This window comes from Camponotus floridanus, unplaced genomic scaffold, assembly GCF_003227725.1.
Source record: "Camponotus floridanus strain SB8 unplaced genomic scaffold, Cflo_v7.5 scaffold90, whole genome shotgun sequence".
NCBI classification, from domain to species: Eukaryota; Metazoa; Arthropoda; class Insecta; order Hymenoptera; family Formicidae; genus Camponotus; species Camponotus floridanus.
Window position 1 is genome coordinate 672,112 of NW_020229861.1, and position 20,664 is coordinate 692,775.

The following is a 20,664-nucleotide window of genomic DNA, read 5'->3' on the forward strand; positions in this document are numbered from 1 at the left end:
AAATTTGGAAAGTAAAAGCCTGTAAAGCATGATAATTGAAAAATAAATATAATAAATATACAGGGTGGGCCATTTTAAGTGATCCACTCAAATATTTCGGAAAATAATGAAAAATCAAAAAAATGTTTCAGATAAAAGTTGTATGGCTTGAAGGGGGCCATCAGATAGTGGCAATGATTTGACCTTGGAGAGTCATTTGAAGATGACGTAAAGGTAACCTTCAATTTCTTAAATGAAACTCCCTATTTTTTATTACATATTCGTGTAGCTTATCTCGAGAGCTTTCCAAAACACTGTAATAAAGTATTTCTTTATTGAGTACTTTTCGAGTTATGAGGCTTGAAATCATTTCTTAATTTTGTATAAACCGTAAAATATCTAGTAAAATATTCATTTTTCGATTATCTTGCTTTAATACTTTTATGTACAAAATAATGAGAGGAATCAATTGGTGTAAAGAAAACACATAGTTATTTTTAAGAAAAAATATGTAATTTGCAATTAACAATTACATATTTTTTCTTTGAAACAACTATGTGTTTTTTTTATACCAATTGATTTCTCTCATTATTTTGTACATAAAAGTATTAAAGCAAGATAATCGAAAAATGAATATTTTACTAGATATTTTATACAAAATTAAGAAATGATTTCAAGCCTCATAACTCGAAAAGTACTCAATGAAGAAATACTTTATTATAGTGTTTTGGAAAGCTCTCGAGATAAGCTACACGAATATGTAATAAAAAATAGGGAGTTCCATTTAAGAAATTGAAGGTTACCTTTACGTCATCTTCAAATGACTCTCCAAGGTCAAATCATTGCCACTATCTGATGGCCCCCTTCAAGCCATACAACTTTTATCTGAAACATTTTTTTGATTTTTCATTATTTTCCGAAATATTTGAGTGAATCACTTAAAATGGCCCACTCTGTATATTTAACAAGTTATAAACATATATATACAAATTATAAACAAATATATATATATATATGTATAATATAAAAAAATATATATATATTTTTTTATGTATATTTTATATATGATTTTTTAAATATATTTTATATATAATTATTCTATATATATTTATATATAATTTGCTTATATTAAAAAAATATATGTATATATATGTATATACAAGGTGGCGCACGTAAATTGTTACAAAATAATAACTATAAAAATATTTGTCAAATCAAAAAATAGTTCATGAGAAAGTTTCATGTACTTAAGAGGTCTTGTTAACTATACATATAATGTCATAACATAAAGTCGCCCCCGCTTTATTTTAAGGGAGATGAGGGTAACTTCATAATTTCAAATGGAACCTTCTATAAAATGTTGCTTATTTGGATTCTACGGGAAAAACAAGTAAATTTTATCTGAAACATTTGTTTGAAAAATGCCTTTATCAAAAGTTATAAGCATTTAAAGTAGAATGTATTAAAATTAATGATAAATTAAATAAAAGATATACTTTTGTTCTTTTACTTTATTAAATGTTCGAACTGGTATCCATTATCAGCTAAACACTTATTAATTCCTCTTACAAAACTTTGTCTAACTCTAAATAATATTTCTAAAGTCACGTTAATCGTTCTAAAGTTAACGCAAACTTCACATATCCTTCGATTTAAGTCTTCTTTCGTTTTTTCCCGTAAAATCCAAATATACAACATTTTATAGGGGGTTTTATTTGAAATTATGAAGTTACTTCCCATTCCCTTTAAAGGTAAAGCAGGAACGACTTTATGTTTATGTAGTTAGCAAGACCTCTTATGTTTATGTAGTTAAGCCTCTTGAGTACATGAAACTTTCTCACAAACTATTTTTTGATTTGGCAAATATTTTTATAGTTATTGATTTGTAGCACTTAAATGCCACCCTATTGTATATATATATATATATATATATATATATATATATATATATATATATATATATATACAATAGGGTGGCATTTAAGTATATATATATATATATATATATATATATATATATATATGTGTATATATATAACTAAAAACTTAAAAATAATAATATTAAAAAATTAAAAATTTATTTTAAAACTTAAAGATTGGAAACTAAAAGTAATGTAAAACAAAAAAGTACAAAAAATATTTAATTAAAAAAACTTAACGTTGCTAATAAAATTGGCACATATTCTAATTAAATATATATATATATATATATATATATATATATATATATAAGAAATTGGCGCATATTCTAATTATTAATTCTAATTATTAATCTAACATTTAAATTTAATTACTTAATTTCTTTAATTAATTTATGTTGATTTATATTTGGAAATTTAGCAACACTTCTAAGCTGAACGATATACTAATCAAATTGGCAGTGCTAAGTTTTTTAATTTATTTAAAAAAAATTTTTTTTATACTAATTTTCAGTTTTCAATTTTTAGGTAAATTTAAAATAAATTTTTAATTTTTTAATTATTATTTTTGGAAATTAAAACAACTATTTTGTATAACAAAGTTTTCAATTAAAACATTTCTATTTAAACTTGTACAAGTTTTTATCCTTAATTGGCGCAATTTTTTTATTTCATTATTTTTGTAGACAACAGTTAGATACAATTAATGCGTGAACTAAGCACCCCTTTTTAAAAAGATAAGTTTTTAGTATTTTATACTTCAATTTTTTATATATAGAATTTTCACATAAACTTTGAAATATGTTATAAAACTATGAAATATTCATTTCACAATTATTTTGTCTCAATACTTTTATGCACAAAATAATGAGAGGAATGAAATGGTATAAAAAATACATAGTTGTTTTGCAAGAAAAAATTTGCAATGAGCAGAGCTACATTTTTTTTTAAAAACAACTATATATTTTTTTTTTATTATAATATAAGATTTCATCAGCTTTTCTTCTCTCGAAATCCTATAAATTTGATCTGAAACATTTTTTGTATAACGTCAAGTTTTGGAGAGAAACATCTTGCATTTTATATAAAAATACCCTGTGTCTATTACCCGGTCGTGTTCTATAAATATTTGAAGAGCCATAATTCAACCCGAAATCTTGATCCTATTTTGACACTTTTAAAACTAATTTGCACCTACTTAACAGATCTATATGCTTATACGAGTGGCAATAATCTACTTTGATGATATACTTGTTTACTCCTGCATTGAATTCTAAATTCTGTAAATTTTGCTTTAATGCTATTTTGAAACTAAAAATGTTGTCAATATTTTGATAATTAAAGTGGGTCCTACTGAAAGAGGACCTACTTTAATGCTAATTTTGCGAAAACAGAATTTTTAGACACTTTTAGGTTTTGAGTAAGAGTAAATTCTATCCTTGCAATTGGACCTCCTTTACTATCTTAACTCCTATATGTATATAATGAAATTGAAGGTTTATTATAGGGCCATAATTTCAACTCGGGAAGAAGATAAAATTCATTACAAAATGCTTGAACAGTGCTCATTTCAACATTTTGCAACCATATTCTGTGCGACTTCAATAAATTTCTTTCTCTCTCTCTCTCTCTCTTTCCCCTCTTTTTCTCGCTCTCGTGCTCTAATGAAATAAAAATAATTTTCTAACAAGTTTCTAAAAATATAAAGCAAAAGCAATTCGTCGTAAAAACAAATCATTTAAACAATATTAAAGTTCTTCTCTCTCTTTTATAATATAATATACAATTCTTGACTTGCTCTATATACACAGTATTTCCTTTCGTTTCATTCGAGTCTTGCTTCAAAATAAACGTTTCTGTACTTACCGTTAAGCTTTACTTTTCTGCGCGCAGTTCAATATCTCAGAAATTTCGTTCTCCTCGCCGTTCCGATCAGTTAACTGCATCCAATCTGTACGGAAACAAAGAATGAAGGTAAAAAAACCGCGCTTTGTCCTCTCTGTAATTCTTTTCGGTAATTAATTCGGCCATTAATCTGCCGATAAGTTAAGTAAGCGAGGTAAGTTAAACGGCACATGGGCAATGATTAATCGCGACGGCGGATCGACATTTATTTCCCGAGATTTTCAATTTTACCACACACTTTCGGATCTATGCTGTGGGCGTTTGTGTGTGTGTGTGTATGTGTGCGTATATGTTACTAAATAAATCATTCACTGACTCAAAAATTAATAATATATATTTGAATATCGAGAGACGTATAATTCCCTAATTCCAGTATAAATTACAAATGAGAAAAAAATATGCGTTACATATTTGTTACATATACAGGGTGTCCCAAAAGTCCCGGACCGGTCGAATATTTCATAAACTATGTACTTTAGAAAGAAATGTTTCAAACAAAAGTTGTATGGCTTGAAAGGGGCCATAAGACGGTGTCATTGGTTTGACCTTGAAAAGTCGTTTGAAGATCACGTGAAGATCATCTTCAATTTTTTAAATGGAACTATCTATTTTTTATTAAATATTCTGATAGCTCACGTCGAGAGCTTTCCAAAACACTACAATTAAGTTAGTTTTCATTAAGTATTTTCCGAGTTATGAGGCTTGAAATCATTTCTTAATTTTACATAAACCGTAAAATATCTTGTAAAACATTCATTTTTCGATTATCTCACCTTAATACTTTTATGTACAAAATAATGAAAGGAATCAATTGGTGTAAAGAAAACGCATAGTTATTTTTAGAAAAAAAATATGTAATTGTTAATTGCAAATTACATATTTTTTTCTTAAAAATAATTATCTTTTTCTTCACACCAATTGATTCTTCTTATTATTTTGTACATAAAATTATTCAGGTAAGATAATTGAAAAATGAATACTTTACTAGATATTTTATGGTTTATGCAAATTTAAGAAATTATTTCAAGCCTCATAATTCGAAAAGTACTCAATGAAGAAATACTTTATTATAGTGTTTTGGAAAACTCTCGAGATAAGCTACACGAATATGTAATAAAAAAAAGATAGTTCCATTTAAAAAATTGAAGGTGACCTCACGTGATCTTCAAACGACTTTTCAAGGTCAAATCAATGACACCATCTTATGGCACTCTTCAAGCCATACAACTTTTGTCTGAAACATTTCTTTCTAAAGTGCATAGTTTATGAAATATTCGACCGGTCCGGGATTTTTGGGACACCCTGTATATATACATAATTGTTACATATACAAACGTTTCGTATTTCGTTTTTCCGAACGTACTGCATGTTTTTTGTCTCAGTTTTTTTTCACGCATTTTACTGCCGAAAATTCTGGATTTGTCACGCGCTGCCTTTTTGGGAAAATTCGCGTTGTGTTTCGCGCCGTCTAATCGTCACTGTCAGGAAACTACATCGAGTTTCCTAGCTACAGGTCGACCATAATTTATGCCGGCGCAGAGATTACACGACATTCTGCATAACCCTTATGATCGCAGAATTGAATGCCAGATGAATGAAAAAGAGAAAAGAAAAAACAGCATTTTGCTAATTCACAAAAATAAAGTTTTATATTTTCTTTTTTTCTCGCTCTTTCTCTGTATTTTTACTAATTTTTTAGAGAATCTATCTTTTTTACAGAAAATCCAGAAAATTAGCATTTAATACTATTTTTTTAGGAACATCTGCTTATTTCAAATAATCTTTTAAATTAACCTCAGTTCTCAATTTCTATTTCTTGTAATAGTTTTAGATCATAATGCATTTTTTTTAGATTGTTTTAGATTGTTTATATTTAATCACTAAAATTTTTTTAAAATGTTACTCTCTAAGTAAAGTGCACCGAAAATAGAAAAAAGTACATTTCAGATAGAAGAAACTCTTTTACAAGTGCTGGTTATGTCTTGAAACTCCGAAAGCAAAGATAGCGAAGAAGTAAAAAAACATGAAAAAGATCCGGCACATTGATCAAAGGTATCAGAATGTCATCATCGAAAAATTGCATGAGCGAAACCATTTTTACTTCTTCCAACAATAAAATAAATTTAAGAGAGTGTCGACCTACTTTTACAAACTGAAAAAATACATTGCAATAATGAATAACCTTTAAATCTGATTTTATATTTTAGCACTTTATGCATAAACAAAAAAGATATCTAAAGATGAAACAAAAATATGTGCGACACGTACACATAATGTACACATAAAAAAATACTTCCTATTAAATATATTAAATATTTAACCATACAGCAATGTAAAAATTTACATTATAAGATATTAAAATTCCTGAAAGTTTCTAAACATGTTGTGTGGATCACACAAAAAATATTTATATTTTCCAAATTATTATTTGACCTCAACAAAAATAAAAATCTTTATTTTCTTATTTCTATCCTATTTGAATTTATTTATTTATATCTTACATGGAGTACATTTAAAAAAAATTAATTTTATAAAATAATTAGTTATATTTTTTCATAACGTTTTTATTTATAATAGCCCTGTTGAACATTCTAACAATTTCTTTCACAAATTTAATTTTAATTATTAAATTATTAGACTGCCCGCGGAAAATGTCAAATTCCTGCAATAGATAACGTTTTTATATTTTTCAATACAAAGCATTGTTTCTAATCTATATAATATATACATATTTCAAAAGCTGGCACTTTAATGCATGATTTAAAAAAAAAACACATTTAAATTTTCTTGAATTGACCTTATTTTGAGCGACAAAACGGTTATTTTCGAGCATTTATGCTTTTTTATTTCCAAAGGAAAAAACGCGATAAGAATACAAATCATAGAAAACATAGTTTTTATTTGTTATAAATTTGTTATAGATCAGGAACAGAGTTTTCTAAGGAGAGCATAAGTCAAAATAATATGTCATTTGACGTCGCATTAACGTCAAATTGTCCAAAACATGATATAAACTTGATTAATATGATCGTCAAATTGACATTGCTTAAAATTTTGCATTCTCTTTGAGATTAAAAAACACAAAGCGTCATCTATTGCAAGAATCCAACATTATTTTTTGATCAGCCCAAAAAGTAATGTCAAGTAATGTCAGATTTCTACAATATCGTTATATGCATTATCATTTTATTTCTGAGTATACTCATCTCATTCAAAGTTTTTAACGTTCTGTCACTCGAAGGATTTGAGAAAATTGATGTGGATCTCTCATCATTTCTTCGGGAGCGACATATCTGATTAGCTTAAACTTTGTTTCAAACTTCCACGAGGAATCTATTGAACAATTACACTTGCGAAATCGAACGATGATATCGCTCGCGAATCTCCGATTCTTATCTCGTTCGGAAATTTCCTGGGCACACGGTAGAGGAGGAGAAATTCGTTTAAGTTACCCACAATAAAAGATATGGGCGGACAAGAGTGAGGGAAGGCAGCGTTTTTATTTTAACGGAACGCAGGTCGCGGATGCGCATCGAACTTCCGCTCGTCAGCTCGCGGACTCTGTTCAAACATTACCGTTCTGCAAGAGTTCGCTAGTTGCAAAGTGGATGATTCAGCCCATCGAACCGTGAATCTTCTCCTCCCCTATCCCACGCGGTTCTCCGAATCCGCGAGAAAAAGGAGGCGAGATTCTCCTCTCTGCGGTTTTTTTTCTATCCGCGTGAAAGGAAGCCGCGCTTTCGCGCGATTTATAAGAACACTCGCAACGCGTTTGCGGCGAAGAGAGTTTGTCTATCTACCCTCATTCTTCTTCTCCCTACAATGCTTCTTACTTCTAAAGCCAACGAATTACGCTTTACACAAAATGAAAAATAAAATGTTATCTATCGGTATCTATTAGTTTCCGGTATCGAGTTGAATGCTATTGATAAATCGTGTTTTAGCAGAGTTTTACGTTTTCTGGAGCAATATTTTAGAAAAGGGGACGAGAGTCTGAATCGAATCGGTAACACGAGCCGAGGCCAAATAGCGTGAATTAAACGAAATAAAAAAATTTCTCGCTGTAACATGCGCACCCTTGTTCGTGTAATTAACGCGCCGCGTTAATAGGAGCTCGACAATTCCAACAGCTGCACTAAAAACGCAGACACGCTCGTTGACGTCGATGCCACAATCGTCGCCATCATCATCGTCGACATATTTTGTGCATATTCAAAACAAGAATAAATTAATCGCACATCATTAAAATGCATAGTATATATAAAATTTATCTAATTCAAAATTGCGTACTTATTTAACTCAGAACTATCGGTTTCGATTAAACGTAACAATAAAACGATCAATTTTTTGAAGCCGAAAATTTGTGCCAACATTCTAATAATAATATACTATATAGTAATTATATAGTAAATATAACTATATAGTAATTATACTATATAACTATATAAAATAACTATATAAAACTATATAAAACTATATAAAATAACAATTATAAATTTAATATACAGAATTAAACAATATTTAATTATATATATATATATATATATATATATATATAATAAAATAATTTTTTTTATTTATATTTAAACCAAAAATATTATAGAGATTTCTATAAATTTATACAAGAAGATCAACTCAATGAGTTTTCGATAATAAAATTAATATTTCTTTTTCGATATTATAATGATTTTATATAAGAATAATTAAAATACAAATTTTATTATTAAAACATTGACACACACACACACACACACACACATCAAATTCTTCCAATCTTACGAAGTTATCACATTTTCTTAAGATAAAAGTTATAAGCCAATTTAATTTGAAAAGAAATAAAATAGATTCTTAACCATAATTTTTTTTACTTTTCTTCTTTCTTTGCGCGCGTTCTTTTTACTATAATGAAGTTTTAGCAAGCTTTTTTGCGATAAATATCTTATAAAGTAATTTATTATTTCAAAAGAAAACATATCACGCGAGAAGTATTTCAAATTCTCATAGCTATTTACGCAAATATTTATATATCTTTTCACTTTTTTTACCGATACATAGGAATTTTAAAATATTATATATCTTATGTTATAAATAAAACTTATTTTCTCTCTTTAGCGCTTTAGAAAGTAGGAAAATGTTGTATTAAATCGATATCTCTTGTACGCGCTAACTTGAAAATCTTTTTTAATAATTATACAAATTTAATATTTTATAACCCTAATGTATAATATAATAATGCAACTTTATTATACAGAGTGAATCATCTAATTTATGACCATCTTAAATCAGTTGTAAATTATGTTTACGTTGTATAAAAAAATATTTTTAAACAAAGAACGATATTAACGATATTATTATAAAACGATATTAAGAGAAACGTAGTAATTAATTTTTCATTATTTGTTCTTTTTTTTATCGAGATATGAAAATTATCTGAATTTTTAAATACCCAACATTTAACTTCAAAATTCGAAAAAATGTCGAATGCTGAGTATATATTTTCTATATATATATATATATATATATATATATCTTCTTTTATGATATACTGCATGAAGTTGACATCAATAATAGGCATAAATTATAATGAAATTATGATTATTATGACAAAAATAAATCAAAATAATACAAATAATATTAATTAAGTAATAATATTAATAGTTATATTTAACTGGCAATAAACCACAATAATTTCTATTCAGTTTATTTCGATATAAAATATTCGAATTTCGAAATATTATAATTAGCGCCGTAATCATTATAATATACGATAATATGGCAATGTATAATAAGATTTGTTTTGTTTCCGGTTGCGATAATTCGCAATGATACAATGCAATTTGATTAACAAAAAACAAAATTCCGATGAGCAATAATGAATAAAGTTACATATAATTCCATTCAGAAGAATTAAAACATAACATTTTAATCAACGGTCATGCAAACTAAATTTCATGGCTCACTAAACTCACATACAATAAATTAAGGAATAAATACAGATATTTCGCCGAAAATTTTGATGCTTATATAATATATGAATTTAAATATATAATTATTACACGCGCAATAACAAAAATATGAAGAATTCGGAATATAATAAACACAATTGAAGAATAATATATAAAAATAAAGAATATAATATAAGTATAAAGGAAATTCATGGTTATGCAGTACGTGGTCCTAATGACAAAGTATTAGTCTATGCGTATTATTTCTATGTGTTAGTATCTAATGTAATTGCAATGCAAATTAATTATTATGTATATATTAATATATATTAATTTTATATATAATAATATATATTAATTATATATATTAAGTAATTTTATTTTTAATAAAATCTATTCATTTGTCCGGCATATGAGGCGTCGCAATCTTTGCACGGAATCTTATATATCACATTGTCGCGCATCCCATTAGGCAAAGTGTCTTTCTACATGTATGAACCGACATAATTTATTAATGCCCGTGTATGGGGTGGTATATTGGATCGACGCAGACCCAATGTATGCGACCTTTACTTTAATTAATTAGTGAGTGTTTACAATTGTACAGCTGAATGAAAGAGATCTGAATATATTAAATTTCATATAATATTGTAACAGTTGCTAATGAACAGTTCAAATTAAAAATTGAAACGTTTGACTGAAAATGAACTATCAATAAAGACATACTAAAAAAAAGAGTTTGCGCTTCATTTATCACGCCTAGCTGTCACACTTAAAAAGAATAATAATAAAATATCACAAAAAAAAAAAATTAAAAAACGGTAGAGATAAAGATATATTAAAAATCAAATTTTATATTTCAATTACAATTTTATTAAAAAAATCTCAAAAATGTATATTTTTCATCCAGTATAAAAAAAAATATATTGCTCTAATCATTGTGTAAGAGTTTCTGTATAATTGAGAACTTTACATTTTAATTAATAAATCGATATCAATTAAATTATTATTTAATTAAAAACTTTAATTTCAGCTAATATTAAAGTTATTTTATTATTTATTTTTATTTAATAACATAAAAAAATAACACTTAATATACAAAAACGATTAAAAACCTTAAAAATTGTCATTGATGACTCATTTTACTACATTGAAATATTCATCCATCTCTCTCTCTCTCTCTCTCTCTCTCTCTCTCTCTCTCTCTCCCCCTCGCTCCCTCTCTCTCTCTCTCTCTCTCTCTCGCAAGAACATGGAAAATGTTCGCGTTTTCTGTCGATCACTTCGAAAGCTTTTTCCACTCATAACTATGGAAAAGAGTAGAAAAAGTAGAATTATAGACACAATGTTGAAACTTTTCGCATTTTACTCTGCAAGATCTACTGACAAGCCACCGACATAGGATAGTTAGACTTCTGGTAATTATCTGCTCGCGTAATTACCGGCAACGCTAATTATTGCGCAGAGATCTATCACCCACCAGTCAACGAAATGCTTTATTGTTAGAAAAACTCATAGACTACATTCTTTTAGAGAGAAGCAAAAATGTATCAGTTTTTCCTACAACTTTTCGACCACGTATACAAGAATTAAAAATAATAGTAATTATTTAAATTTATTTTTCTTATTATAAACAAATTGAATTTACTAATACACACATACACACACGAGAATAAAATATCTAAAATTTACTTCGATATAACAAGATAAACATTATATTGAAAGTCTTGCATTTTTATATGCACAAATATGTATTTTGCGATATTAACTTTAATATTGAAAAACTTGTTCCCTTAATATTAAAAAGTCACGTGACGGCGATTATTTCTCATCCTGACCCCAGGATTTGATTTGCTATTTAGTCGAAATTTTGGCCTCGCTACGTATGCATAACAATGCACAACAATGATGTGCACATATACGATGCATCTCATATAACACATACACACGCACGCACACATACAATGTAACTGGAAAATGCGCAAGCTGCTTTGACATCATAGCGCGGTGAGGAATATTTTTTCAAAAAATTCGGAAAACTGGGGATAACTGATGCGCGTCAGTCCGTTCTATAAATTTTAATAATAATGATTTTTCTAGCGAAAAAAGCGACAATCTACTAGGATTTACCAATGCAGATGATTCTTCACGTTAAATATTCATTAAATAACTTGTCAGTGATAATTCTTTATATTTCTTGTCAATGTATGAGCAACAACTTTAATAAAAAAATCATATTCAACAAAACACATATTGTACAAAGAAGCATTCTTATTGTATAAACTTATTACTTGCACCTATATTTCTATTATAAAAGTTACGATAAAAAATTGCATCAGAATTAAGAATACAAAATTATACAAATATTTTTGAAAATATTTTGTCCAAAAAATATATCCTCTAAATTTAACAATAAATATATAATTATTCTCATTAGCACATTTTTTATATAATAATTTTTAAAGAGAAAGAAGTTCAAACATACCAAACAATAAAATAAAACGCTTTTATGTATACAATATATTTTTTGATGAGTGATTTTTTTCAGGAAATTATTTTTGAATATATCACATTTTTTAGCAGATTATTAAATATTTCTTGTTATAGTAAATTATTGTGAAATTATATGAAATTATATGTGAAATTAAATGAAAGTTTAACAAGTAATTATATAAAGTGCCAATTTACATAATTAATTAATTATATAAATTATTTATTGTTATTTATACCATTATTATATTTTTTACACAAAATCAATGTGAAACATAATAAAATATTAATTTCAGTAATTAAACGCATTTTAAATAATTATGTAGTATACAATAAAATAATCCAAAGAACAAAGATATTAAAATCAAAGTTATGCTACAATAATTTTCACATTATATTTCTCAAATATTAACAGCATATATGTTGCTTTCTCTATTTTTTCTCATGGAAACTGCATATTTATTTAATTATTAAAATAAATATTTTATACTTTAAATTCACATCTTTATTTGTGTATTACAAAAATTAATGTTAAAGATTAACATTTTTAAAACTTTTATTTTTAAGTTTACCTCTTTATAACATATTTATTATAGCATATTTATAATAAATATATTTACAATAAAAAACGTGTAATTCTATTACATATGATGTATGTTATGCTATTACATATGATATATGTTACATGTATACTATAACATATACTGTTAAAATCAGCAACTTGTATTAAAATTTGTATCGAAAAATCTAAATAATATTAAAAAATCAACTAAAAGGTTGAAACTAAGTCAATCGAAACTTAAATTAAAAGTATCTCTCTACATTAAAAGAATGAGAAGGACTCCTGCACGATTCTTAATTAGATTTCGGTAAAATTTGCTGAAACTCTGGAAGTAAATAGTTTATGTGGGGCTGAAATCAAAAGTCACATTAGCGTGATATAGATTGATGAAGTCGTTTCGCCGCTACAAACATTCAAAAATTGAAGTAAGACGTTTTAATACTATTGGAGAGAAGTAAATAATGTATTATTGAGTAAAATATAAAGGATTCATAAGTTCATAAAGTTCATAAAATTTTTTTACAATTTGAAAATGATTCAAAAATTATATTCGTAAAATACGTGTTCAATCATTTCGAGAAGCTATTCTTTTAAGAGGATTAAAGAAGTTGCTCCCCTCTCCCTCAAAGAGAAGTTCACAGAGAAAATCCTTATTATTATACTTTTATGTAATATAAAGTAGCATGCTACACACGTACAATAGAGGTGTAAATTCAACCGTGTAACCTCCACGCGATATATCTCGGGTTAATACTAATGTCGGCAAAATTGTAACTTTTAAACCTCATAACTCGAAAAGTAGTTAATGAAAAATACTTTTTTTATAATAAATACTTTTTTAAAGCTCTTGAGGTAAGCTATAAGAATATGCAATGAATATAGGGAGAGTTCTATTTATTTTTAAGTTGTATTTTAATTTTTTTAAGTTTTCTTTAGGTTTTGTCCTTAAGGAGGAGGCCTCTTAAAATCCTCTTAAAAAATAATCCTTCGAAATAACTGAATACGTATTTTATGGTTTTTCATAATTTTTGAACCGTTTCCGAAATATAAGGGATGGGAACTTTATGAACATCCTGTATATATATATATATATATATATATATATATATATATGCGTGTACATATTTTTTCCAAATAAATATAACATCTATATTAATAAAGATCAACTGTGTGTGATTCTATTTAATGATACATTATTTATTTTTCCTCAATAGTACTAAAATAACGTCATATTTTGAGCGATTATAATGGCGAGACGATTCCATCAATTGATATCGCGTTTATTATGATTTTTTATCCACATCACATAAATTATTTATTTCCAGAATTTCAGCAAATTTTATTCAAAATCCAATTTCTATAAAAACCGTGTAGAATTCTTTCCAGATTAAAGAGGAAATTTTACGTCATAATATATTTTGTTTTTCTTTTTTTTTCATTCAAAGCAACAATAATATTTGTAGTATATATTAATAAAGATAATCTATCGATTAGACTTATTACAAGTTCGATCTATCTAATTGTAAACCTTTATTCGCCTTGCTACTGCATGAAATATTTACGTGAAACATCTCGTATCTTTTAATATTAGGATAAATTAGAAAATATAACTCTATCAAAATAAAAATAATTTATTAAATAAAGATAAATTGAAAATGTGGAATAAAATCTTATCGTAAAATTATTATTTCTGAATAAAGTGAAAAATTGAAAAATTGATAATGTATTCACACCATTTCCAACAACCGAATATTATCCGACTCATTTTCATTGAGTAAGATGAACTAAAAAAAAGAAGTAATAAGAAGGCAATGAAAAACGAAAGAAGTGAAACGTAGAAAAAGGAAAAGAGAATGATTGAAGTTATTTTTATTGAAGTTCATTATCGAAGTTATATTTTTATAAATATAATTTTATCTTCATTTCTTTAAGTAAAAACAAATTTTATCTAAAATGACAAGAAGCAACGAATAAAGAGATAAGATTTATTATTAAAGTTAATAATCTCAATATTGCTTAAACGAGCTGCTAATGGTATTAGAGGTCTATTGTACGCGGATTATCCTGCAACGTAAGGCACTTCGTATATCGATGTATTTTTATGAAGAGCACGTTGAAGCGAGGTGAAGCAAGAAACGAGTATGTACCAGCCGCATTATCCGTTAATTACATTTTTCCAGCGTTACTTAAGCACGATCTACACACACACACACACACACACACACACACACACACACACACACACACACACACACACACACACACACACACACACACACACACACACACACACACACACACACACACACACACACACACACACACACACACACACACACCATATATATATATATATGCAAAAACTAATTTACAGGCTTAACTAATTTTCCATTTCTCTCGTTCTAGCGGAAGGTTTTAAATTTTCCTCCTATCACAAAGAAAATCTCGACTCTTCCAAAAAAGTATCTCACTTTTTTTCCAAAGTCGTATTTCACTGTTTGATTTTCTCTCATGGACATTAAAGATTATCTTAGATTGCTCCTGCATCCGCATTGAAAAAAAAAGTCAGTGACAAATATTTATTTTCTATTTTATAGAAAAAATATTCTATAGAAGAAAATCCTTTTTCTTCTATTAAAAAATCTGTTTTGTCTTTTAGCACTTTTATATTGCTTGATTTTTGCCATTATATTTCTTGATTTTATTGTTAATAAATAACAATAAGAAAACTATCCAAATTAGTTATCAAAGAATTTTTTATCAGCTTTTTTATCAGCTATTCCTCTGATAATAAAATATATGTTATGAGATATAAATATTAATATAATTAACCTTAATAATGCTTAATATAATAGATAGATAGATTAAATAAGATAGATTAAATAAAGAAATAGGTAGATTAAATAAAGATAAAATAAAAATTGTATATGTACAAAATGCATGCTCTCTCTTAAAGAAAAGATGTTAAATAATAAATTTAATCCTTTATTTTATTATTATAATTTTCTTCATTTTTTCTAATTAACATTCTTAAAGTCAATATCTCAAATTTTATATTTTTTAAAAACGCAAAATCAGCTATTTTCACGAAATATTTCATTGTGTAATATTAACATTATTCGCTTATGGCAAGGAGAGCTCAGCAGGATTTTAAAAAAGTAGGATAAGAGGAAAAGCTAGAGAAGAAATAGTTAAAGCTGTCAAATCCTGTCGAACATATAAAAGTCAAACCAAGGAGAGATGATCTTCTTATGATCCTTCCACAAATTGTCGGTCGCATAGGCGATCAAAGGCTGGGAATCTTTGATCTCGAGTGGGTAACAAATTGCCCACTCACCTCGATCGTACAGACGTACATGGATTTATCGTTTAATTGCGTTAGTTTAATGGACAATTGTAGAATCAAAATAGGATAAAAAAAATATAAATATTCAAATTCATTTAAGACGCTTGAATAATAAACTAAAGCTGAACAATAATATTTAAAATAAACAAATTGCAAAATTACAATGTTAATGCAAATCACATATTAATAATTAATTAATAAAGCATATTAAAAAATTGATAAAATAAGTTGTACATCTAGTAAAATAACACGTTAAAAAAGATTTATTGTTACATTATTTAATGACACATTAAAACATGAATATTCTTTATAAGCAAAAGAACATCATTTTCTCTCAGAAGAACGAAGCTACTTTAACAATTAGATTTTGAAAGAATAATTCTTAAATTCTTTGACATGCAAAATAAGAGGTGCAAAAGAAGCAAAATCTGAATTAATAATCTTCCTAAAATTATTTTTGAATAATAATATAAACTCTGTTAATTCAGAAATAATTTATTAACATTATTTAACATTATATATATATATATATATATATATATATATATACACATATACAACCATAAATTTTATATAAATAAAATTTATAATCTAATTAAATTTTTAAGAAATATTATCGTATTAAGAAAATTGATGCTGAATTTTTTGTTTACTCTATTTAAAAAAAATAGTATATTTAAAAAATTATTCTATATTTACTCTATTTAAAAAAAAGAAACTATTAAAGTTAAAAGATATATAATTAAAAAAATATAAGCCCCTCCCTAGATTAAAAAATTAAATTAAATAAGTAATTTTAAAATAAAGACGGAATGCAAAAATATTTCTATGCGACTAGGTAAAAAATTTTTGTGCGTTCAAAAATTCAAAAAGGTTTCACGATTCGCAATTCACAGAAGAAGAGAGAGAGAGCTGTGGAATATTTAGTAAGAGCGGGACGATACATCAGTCGTAGTCACGAATCACTGACACATATGTGCATCCGTTATATTCACCTGTAAAACACTGTATATATCTGCGACATATTGAGTCTGAACTCAAATATGACTCGCGTTACGATTTTCCAATTTTTACGTCTGAATTACCATAACTAAATAACAAAGATGTACGAGTATCCGGGATAAAAAAGGAGAAGATGCTAATATTAGTCTATCACATATTTCCTTTTGCTTCCTTGAGATCGGGAAAAGACGTAAAAGATCTCAAATATCCACGCGCATCTTTTATTTCCGCTGTCTTTACTTCTATTTCCGATCGGATCACGAAGAATTGGAAGCGGAAATAGTCGATTGAGAGCTGATACGAGAAGCAGTATTGACATCACAACGTGACAAACGGCAAAAAGCAATACCGCTCGATGGATTAAGAATTATTTTTTCTCTTTCATCAATTGAACGTATGTCGTCTAAAATAAGCTCTATTGATAAAATTACACTGAGACTTTCCAAATAATTTAAAGCTAAAGACAAATTGTTCGGCTTTAAATACACATATCGGGTACAGAATATCACCTAATTACCAGCATCATCGTCTCTCGTGTCTCTGCGAAACTTCGTCGGGAGATCAACAGTTATCCGGGAAATCTTACCTGCCTGTGAGTTAATAGCTCGGCAATCCAATTAGCGATGTGGCAGCGAAAATCCTGATTCGACATATAAACGCAGCAATTACGTATCGTATCATGTCGAATTTATTCTAGAACTTTATTTTGCTTCGAGTACAAGATATAAGGAGAAAAATAAGTTTTAAAGGAAATAATAAAATACATTCATGCATATAGGTACATGTATAAAATACATGTTCGCACAAAAATCAAAATAAAACATTATTCGTAAAAATATTGTCTTGAAAATTTTCGAAAATTCAAATCTTGCCTTGATCTTGAGTGGATTTTTAGCAAGAATCTCATACTCAGACATAGCAAGAATCTGTACCTCATCTCCATTTTATTAAAAATTATTCAGTATTAGATAAAAATTTTATTAAATTTTATTAAATTTTTATCTAATACTGAATAATTATTTAAATAATATTTGGCATATATTATAAAAACCTCACTATTTATATTTAAATCATTCGTTTATCCGTCAAATTATATATTATTATACAGTATTTTGGAAAGAAATGTATATGATATGTGAATATATATATAATATGTATATTCGTAAATTATATGCAAAAAAATTATATTCTTTCAAAATTATAAAATTATATATTATTAATATATAATTAAATAATTATATATAATTATACATTATTATATAAACTTAAAAAATTTGATTTAATAAATAAAAACATTTATAAATATTAACAAATTTAGGAACAATTAACACAATAAACAAAATAAACAATATATATTGTTGATTTTTAAAACGAGTTAAAATATGTATATTCGTAAATTAAATGCGAAAAAAATTGTTCTTTTAAAATTATAAAAAATTATATATTAATAATATATAATTTTTTTATAATTTTAAAAGAATATAATTTTTTTCGCATTTAATTTACGACAATACATATTTTAACTCATTTTAAAAATCAACAATCTTACAAGATCAATAATTTGATCATCATAACAAAATTGTCTTGATAACTAATTAAAAATCTTGTTTCGATCTTGTCTTGAATTTCAAGATAAAACAAAACAATAGCAAGATTAATTTTGGTATCTCATACAACTCTAACGCGATTTAAATACAAATAATAATTATGTAACTACGTGTTAATCTATGAGAAAATTGATAAGGGCCTTTACATCCTCTATTTTTATTTTATATATGTATTTATATATATATATATATATATATATATATATATATATATACATATATATGAATTTTCCATTTTATAATCCACATTATTGGTTTAGTATTGTATTATTGGACAACTGCGATTGATACGATGGAAGTAGAGATGGAAAGTATGAATATAAACAATTAATGCAGTCACATTTGAAACAAAAATTGCGCTCCGATTATCGCGTCTGACTCTCAATTAACCCTACTTCTCTATTTGTGGATATTCAAAATTACTACTTTTAACTCATATATTTACAGATATAAAAGACAGCAATTAGAAAGCTATTAAAGTTATTTTTTTTTTGGAGATAAAAATAGACAGAGTTACAAAAACTCAGTTTAATTTAAGTAAAGCTTTGAATTAATTTTATTAGCATACACAAATGATAATGTAAAATAATTTGATGCTAAAAATTTTTTTTCCAATTATCGCGTCTAACTATTAATTAGTCAATTTTTTCTCTACTTGTAGATATTCAATCAGAGCCATATTTTAGTTTCATTTACATAACATTTGCAGATATGAAAGATTACAATTAATAGTAATTGCAGTTGAAACGTCAGTTATTATTATTTGGAAATAAAAAAGATGTAATTGAAAAAAATCATATTATTTTGAGTATCGAAAATCTTTAATCAATTTTATTAGTATACATATATAAAAATTATATAAAATAATACTGATATTTAAATTTTTCCTACCACCAATTTTACACTTCTTTTTTAAATATAAAATTTATCAAATTATTATATTGCTTTTGTGTATTATATGCTAATAAAATTATCAGATTTCTTGAATAAAAAACAGTTTGATTTTTTATTCCATCAAATTTTTTTTCAAATAACAACCGAATTTTTAGCAACTTTCTAATTGTTGTTCTATTATATATATACATGTGCGTGTGTGTATCTGTGAGATGTATAGGATGTTCCATAAAAAACAAGTAGCATTGTTAGGATAAATCATTAATTTAAGAAAAATTACTGTTATTTTTTATTTGATTTTTATGAACTCTTTGATAGCGTCATTTAAAAATTAGAAACAATTTTTTTTTTATTAAATAATTAAATTTAATTATTAAATATTAATTATTAATTATTAAATAATTGGAGTGAATTTTTACCTTATGAAAATAAATGCATTTCTAAGATATAAACTCTTGGAAAAAAGTTGAAAAGATAGTTCAAAATTTTTAAACAATCTAAAACGGATATCAATGGACACACTCACATACATTTAAATATCTATGTGTAAAAAAATTATTAATTTTAACAGTTTAGCATCCTGTTTCAAATCATTTATTATTTTTTCTTTTAATTCATTTTTATTTTAAATTATTATTTAGAATTAATTGTTTTTCAATCCAAAAATTTAAATATCTGTTAATTCATTTCGGACTATTATTTAGAAAAATCTTAAACTATTATTCGCAATTTTTTCTAATGTAAGTCTATATCACTCAATTTTGCAAAAAATTAAAACTTTATCAAAATAAAAAATTTTGAATAAAAATTTTTTTTTATTATTTAGAACATTGTCAAAATTGCCATAGAAACGCGAATAATAATGGAGTGCCATAAATATTTTTTAAATTGTTAAATGTTCAAAACGATATTTAAAAAAGAAATTTTGTTTTATATACATTGCTCTTCATTCATAAAATGTTACACAAACACACACACACACACACACACACACCACGCACGCACGCACGCACGC

At 26.1% G+C, this 20,664-nt stretch overlaps 1 protein-coding gene across 3 annotated transcripts in view; it reads right to left on the minus strand.

Moving 5' to 3' along the window:
* LOC105249612 (connectin) overlaps positions 1–20,664 on the minus strand; it is a 265,723-nt gene that overhangs the window by 166,097 nt on the left and 78,962 nt on the right. For 2 of the 3 annotated variants that reach the window (XM_025414897.1, XM_025414896.1), the window contains one exon: positions 3,765–3,849. The exons of the other annotated variant lie outside the window; for it this stretch is intronic. The gene's annotated coding sequence lies outside the window, so the exon portion shown is untranslated. The remainder of the gene's footprint in view (positions 1–3,764; positions 3,850–20,664) is intronic. 3 annotated transcript variants of the gene reach the window in all.